Raw genomic sequence first — 6,243 nt, 5'->3', positions numbered from 1 at the left:
GCTGCATAAAGTGTTTTATGACCTCCTCCAAAGATGACACGTTGACTTGCTGGCAGACAATTCTGTACTGAATAAGACCATCTTTGGCAAATCTGCCTTGCCTAAGATCTACACACAGCTCTACATACTTCATCATGATCTTCTCAAGAGGCTTTTGCCATGACTTGTATCTTCTTGATGTAATGAGATCATGCAGCGCCTGCAGCGCTGCCTGCTTTTGTCCAACATGTATCAACTCTGCAGCAAATCAAAGGTGATAAACAGTGTGAACATCTTTTAGTGAAATATATGAAACACTGCGCGAGATTTGGAATACAAAGACAATGACATGTGGAGAACCACTGATGGATATATTGTAGTACAAGAAGTTAACAACCGTATGGTGTAATTCCCCTGAAACATCCTAATCGGTTTAGATAAAGTGAAGCTTAAGGCTCAAGTTTGCTGTTGCTGAACTGTGCTACATTGTGCTTTATTTGATAATCGGCTGCCAAAAACTAGCCCTGAAACTAGTGATAAGTTGGTTAATCAAACACCAAAATAGGCAAGAGCTGGTTGGAGGAACCAGAATATCATAATCCACCGCAATGTCAAACGCAGACCAAGTCAACAAATCGTGTGCTTTTGCAAAGTTATGTGATCTTAGTGGAAAAGGGAACAAAACGTACATGACAACAAGAGTAACTTATCATCCACTGAATGTCTCAAATCCGTCCTAACTTCGATTCATTCTAACTAGCAGGTCTGGCAATCAGGCATTCAGGACAAAAAGGCCAACCAGCCTACGCAAAAGCCTGAAGACCCAAATGGCACATACAAGTTCAGTACTTGTAACGGAATCTAGCCTATGCGATACGAAGTCAGTGGTCAAATGTGTCAAATGTAACCCTCAATAATGCGATATAACGATCTGACATTGAAGATTGAACTAACAAATCTGGATTAGAACCAAATCGCCGCCCTAAGTTGATGTGGGCATCACAGCAACACCGTCGCAGCAACAACCGGGAACCAATGCGGATAAAATTGAGGGAAGCAAATCTCAGACGGATCTCGGCGACTCACCCTCGGCTCTCTTGAGAGCGTTCTCAGGCTTGGCGAAGGTCGACATTGCCGACGCGCGCGGGGGCTCTCCGGGGGCGATCTACACCTGCAACACCAGCCACGAACAACAACATCAGACGCCGGATTGATTAGCACGCGGATTCACGGCACGTCGACGGCGGAGCACGCGTCGAACGCCGACATCCGAACGGAGAAATCCCGATGGAAAAAAAATCGCCGGAAAACGTCGCCGCAGCCACCGTCGGGCGAGACAGGGCGTCGTGGAGCGACGGTGGCAGCCGGGGATGGGACGCGACGGTACCTTTGGATCACCGGAGACGAGGGGCTGGGGGCGCACGGGGCGCGGGGGCGCACGGGGCGCGGGGGCGGCGATGGCGATGGCGACGGCGACGATCTGGAGGCGGCGGGGGAAGGTGGCGGCGGCGCGGAGGAGGTTAGGTTTTTATTTTTGTGTGGGGACGAGGTTGGGTTTTGTCAGGAGTGCTTCCGAGGAATTCGACGCCTGCGGGACAGTCGCGAACCGACGCCGAGACTTGGACGCGCTGGATTTCTTCGCTTACCTCGCGATGGACGGCTCGGATTGAACGGAAGCTCCACCGGGCTTCTTCGGGTTGTTGCATCTCCAACGGGAGCCGCAAATTTGCTTCCATCACCGGACAGGGATCAGTCCGCAGATGCGAATGCGGTAGCCGTCCATCAAATGTTATGAATATACATTCGACCTAAAAATAGTAATTTTAAAACTATCGCACTCAAATAGCTGAACTTATAGTCTAGAATAGTTCAAATGCAGCAGTTCTCATAGTTTAAGGAAATAGACCGGACCGAAGCTCGGACTGGAAAAGACCAAAATCGGCACACGCCAGTTTTTTAGCGGACCGTTCGAGCAATCGAGCCAGAAAAAACCAGTTGAGCCGGACGGTTTTTTGGAAAACCGATGAACCGGGCGGTTCACATAAAACCAGTCGGTCCGATGTTGTTTTCAGAAAAACCCTGCAATCAAACTCATTTTCGTGCGAACAAGCTAGGGGTGGAATAGAAAAGGAAAGAAATCCCCTTCAAGCATTTTAGGAGCATTTCTCTCAATTTTATCCACGAACAAACCCTATTGGGCGTCGGCGCCCCTTCTGCACAACCCTTGCTTGGCGTCATGCCGTGGCGATGCAGCTTCTCCCTCGTCGCTCCGCATGGCAGCACCAGGCCACCAGCCCTTGCCGCCACTCCGTGTCCCGCCATCTGCACCACCTCTATTGACGGTTGGGGAGAGGGGTTGCGGCCACCTGGTCAAAGTGGTCCGTACAACTTTTGTCTCCCTTCACTCTAGTCAAATTGACCAGGCTTCCCTTAGGTTGCCTCCCTCCATTTCAGAGTCCATACCAGGAGCAGCCGAGTAGGAGTACCAAGATGCCCTACGGTCACCTTAAATTACACATTTTTTATCTATTGATTGGTGCATTTATTGATTAAAAATATGTATTATTGTATTGCTTAAAAAACCAACAATCGAACTGGTGAACTGACAGTCCGATTGAAAACAAACTTGAACCGGCAGCCTCGCCGGTTCAATTACCACCTCGGCTTTTAAACTATGGCTCAAATATTATACTCCACCATTGTTGTCCCATTTAATCGCCCATAGATGCTAAATCATATATATCTTCCTGTCAGTTGCTCGTGAGTTGCTTGATGCAAAATCTGTTGATGCATTTCTACAAACTTTTCAAATGTGGCCGAATTCTGATCAGTTCGATAGGATTACACGTGTTCTTAAATTCAAGATCTCACTACTGCAGGATGCTGCTAACGCGACACAACGATTAGAGACCCTTTGATAAAACTGTGCGGGAGGCATTAATCGCAAACGGGGATGTAAAAAACCGTCCAAAAGATGCAAAATATTTGCGATGGCGTAGACATCAAAAACGGTTCAGATTTTAGTTACGTGTGTGATGGGGCCATACGGATCAGTTCAATGAACTGTTTGTGATGAGGTAGAACAACAGAAACGGGCAGCCAGATGAAGGCGTGTGCGATATACGGCATACAGTTTACTCTGGTAAACTATTTGTGATGAGGCGAAACAACAGAAATGGGCAACCAGATGAAGGTGTGTGATATACGGCATACAGTTCACTCGGATGAACTGTTTGTGATTATGCAACACAAAACAAACGGTCAGCCCGATGAATGTGTGTATGATATACGGCATACAGTTCACTCGGATGAACGGAAGATATACGGCATACAGTTCACTCGGATGAACGGAAAAATATTCTTTACTGTGAATAGTGTGCTCTGTTAGGCACACAAGTATATGGATCATAGGCTTGGGCGAGCAATGTGCCCGCACGCGTCGTGCTAGCTCGATGTTCCTTCTATGCTAAGTTTCCATTAATTAATGGTGTTTTATGAACATGCACTGTTTCCTGCCATTTTCTCACTGGTTTCCCGCCGCCACCCAGCGATATTACGTGCGGCGCGCGTCGCACGGAGGCAACAAGCACAGCCTGTAGCACATCCACCTTTTCCAAGCATGCCAACCCACTAAAGCACCGACTCTGCCATCAACCTCCTCGATGAAGAAAACGAGAAGGCGTCACGGCCCGTCGAGGCCGAGGCGCTCCCCGGCAACGTGATGGACGACGCCGTGATTGATACGTCCATTTTACATCATGCTTTTATATTAATATTTATTGCATTATGGACTGTTATTACACATTTTATCTCAATACTTATGGTTATTCTCTCTTATTTTACAAGGTTTAACATGAAGAGGGGGAATGCCGGCAGTTGGAATTCTGGCTGGAAAAGGAGCAAACCTTGGAAACCGGTTCTGCACAACTCCCAAAGTCCTGAAACTCCACGAAACCACTTTTTGGATTTATTAAGAATTTATGAGCTAAAAAAATAGGCCAGGGGGGCCACACCCTGTCCAGTAGACAGGGGGGCGCGCCCCCCTATCTCTTGGGCCCCCTGGTGGGCCTCCGGCGACCATCTTCTACTATATGAAGGGTTTTGTCCTGGAAAAATTCGTGGGCAAGCTTACGGGACAAAACTCCGCCGCCACGAGGCGGAACCTTGGCGGAATCAATCTAGGGCTTTGGCGGAGCTGTTCTGCCGGGGACACTTCCCTCCAGGAGGGGGGAATCATCACCAACGATCCTCTCATCGAGAGGGGGTCAATCTCCATCAACATCTTCACCAGCACCATCTCCTCTCAAACTCTAGTTCATCTCTTGTATCCAATCTTGTATCCAAAACCACAAATTGGTACCTGTGGGTTGCTAGTAGTGTTGATTACTCCTTGTAGTTGATACTTATTGGTTTACTTGGTGGAAGATTATATGTTCAGATCCTTAATGCATATTATTATACCTCTGATTATGAACATGCTTATGCTTTGTGAGTAGTTACTTTAGTTCCTGAGGACATGGGTGAAGTCTTGCTATTAGTAGTCATAATAATTTGGTATTCGTTCGATATTTTGATGAGATGCATGTTGTCTCTCCTCTAGTGGTGTTATGTGAACGTCGACTACATGACACTTCACAATTATTTGGGCCTAGAGGAAGGCATAGGGAAGTAATAAGTAGATGATGGGTTGCTAGAGTGACAGAAGCTTAAACCCTAGTTTATGAGTTGCTTCGTTAGGGGTTCATATGTACGCATATGTTTAATGTTGTGGTTATGTTTACCTTAATACTCCTTTTTGTATTTGCGGACGCTTGCAATAGGGGTTAATCATAAGTGGGATGCTTGTACAAGTTAGGGCAGTCCCAAGTGTCGATCCAACCACATATCAAATTATCAAAGTACCGAACGCGAATCTTATGAACGTGATGAAACTAGCTTGACAATAATTCCCAATGTGTCCTCGGGAGCTCCTTCATTATTATTAGATTTTGTCCAGGCTTATCCTTTGCTACATAAAGGATTGTGCCACCTTGCTGCACCTTATTTACTTTATTTACTTTTTCTCGTTACTATTTATCTTATCATAAAACTATCTATCACCTACTATTTCAGTGCTTGCAGAGAAAACCTTACTGAAAACCGCTTATCATTTCCTTCTGCTCCTCGTTGGATTCGACACTCTTACTTATTGAAAGGACTATGATAGATCCCCTATACTTGTGGGTCGTCAAGACTCTTTTCTGGCGCCGTTGCCGGGGAGCGTAGCGCTCTTGGTGAGTGGAACTTGGTAAGGAAACAGTTATATAGTGTGCTGAAATTTTTGTTACTTGTCACTATGGAAACTAATCCTTTGAGTGGCTTGTTTGGGGTATCTTCACCCCAACCAGAGGAGCAAAGAGATGTTCTTCAACCTACTGAACTTTATGAAAATATTCACTTTGAGATTCCTTCGGGCATGATAGAAAAACTGCTAGCTAATCCTTTTGCAGGAGACGGAACTTTGCATCCCGACTTACACCTTATCTTTGTGGATGAAGTTTGTGGATTATCTAAGCTTGCAGGTATTCCCGATGATGTTGTCAAAAGGAAGGTCTTCCCTTTATCTTTGAAGGGAAATGCAATGACATGGTGATACGTCTCCGTCGTATCTACGTTTCCAAACACTTTTGCCCTTGTTTTGACCTCTAACTTGTGTGATTTGAATGGAACTAACCTGGACTGACGCTGTTTTCAGCAGAATTGCCATGGTGTTGTTTTATGTGCAGAAAATAAAAGTTCTCGGAATGACCTGAAACTCCACGGAACATCTTAGAAAAAACAATAAAAAATCCTCGCCAAAGATGAAGACCAGGGGGCCCACACCCTGTCCACGGGGGTGGGGGCGCCCCCTGGGCACGCCCCCCTACCTCGTGGGCCCCCCGGTGGCCCTCCGACGCCAACTCCAACTCCATATATTGGCTTTCGGGGAGAAAAAATTAGAGAGAAGAAATCATCGCGTTTTACGATACGGAGCCGCCGCCAAGCCCTAATCTCTCTCGGGAGGGCTGATCTAGAGTCCGTTCGGGGCTCCGGAGAGGGGGATTCGTCACCGTCGTCATCATCAACCATCCTCCATCACCAATTTCATGATGCTCACCGTCGTGCATGAGTAATTCCATCGTAGGCTTGCTGGACGGTGATGGGTTGGATGAGATTTATCATGTAATCGAGTTAGTTTTGTTAGGGTTTGATCCCTAGTATCCACTATGTTCTGAGATTGATGTT

At 46.6% G+C, this 6,243-nt stretch overlaps 1 long non-coding RNA gene across 1 annotated transcript; it reads right to left on the bottom strand.

The window, feature by feature from the left end:
- Nucleotides 1-6: 6 nt before the first annotated feature.
- LOC123176283 (uncharacterized) lies at nucleotides 7-1,575 on the bottom strand. The gene is made up of 3 exons (XR_006488443.1): nucleotides 1,367-1,575; nucleotides 1,066-1,150; nucleotides 7-237 (listed from the first exon to the last, which is right to left on the bottom strand). It is a non-coding gene; the product is annotated as an uncharacterized lncRNA (long non-coding RNA).
- Between the last annotated feature and the right edge of the window lie 4,668 nt (nucleotides 1,576-6,243).

This window comes from Triticum aestivum, unplaced genomic scaffold (genome assembly GCF_018294505.1).
Source record: "Triticum aestivum cultivar Chinese Spring unplaced genomic scaffold, IWGSC CS RefSeq v2.1 scaffold258284, whole genome shotgun sequence".
NCBI lineage: Eukaryota > Viridiplantae > Streptophyta > Magnoliopsida > Poales > Poaceae > Triticum > Triticum aestivum.
Note: the sequence above shows the minus strand (reverse complement) of the source record. Positions and strands in the feature narration are given on the sequence as shown.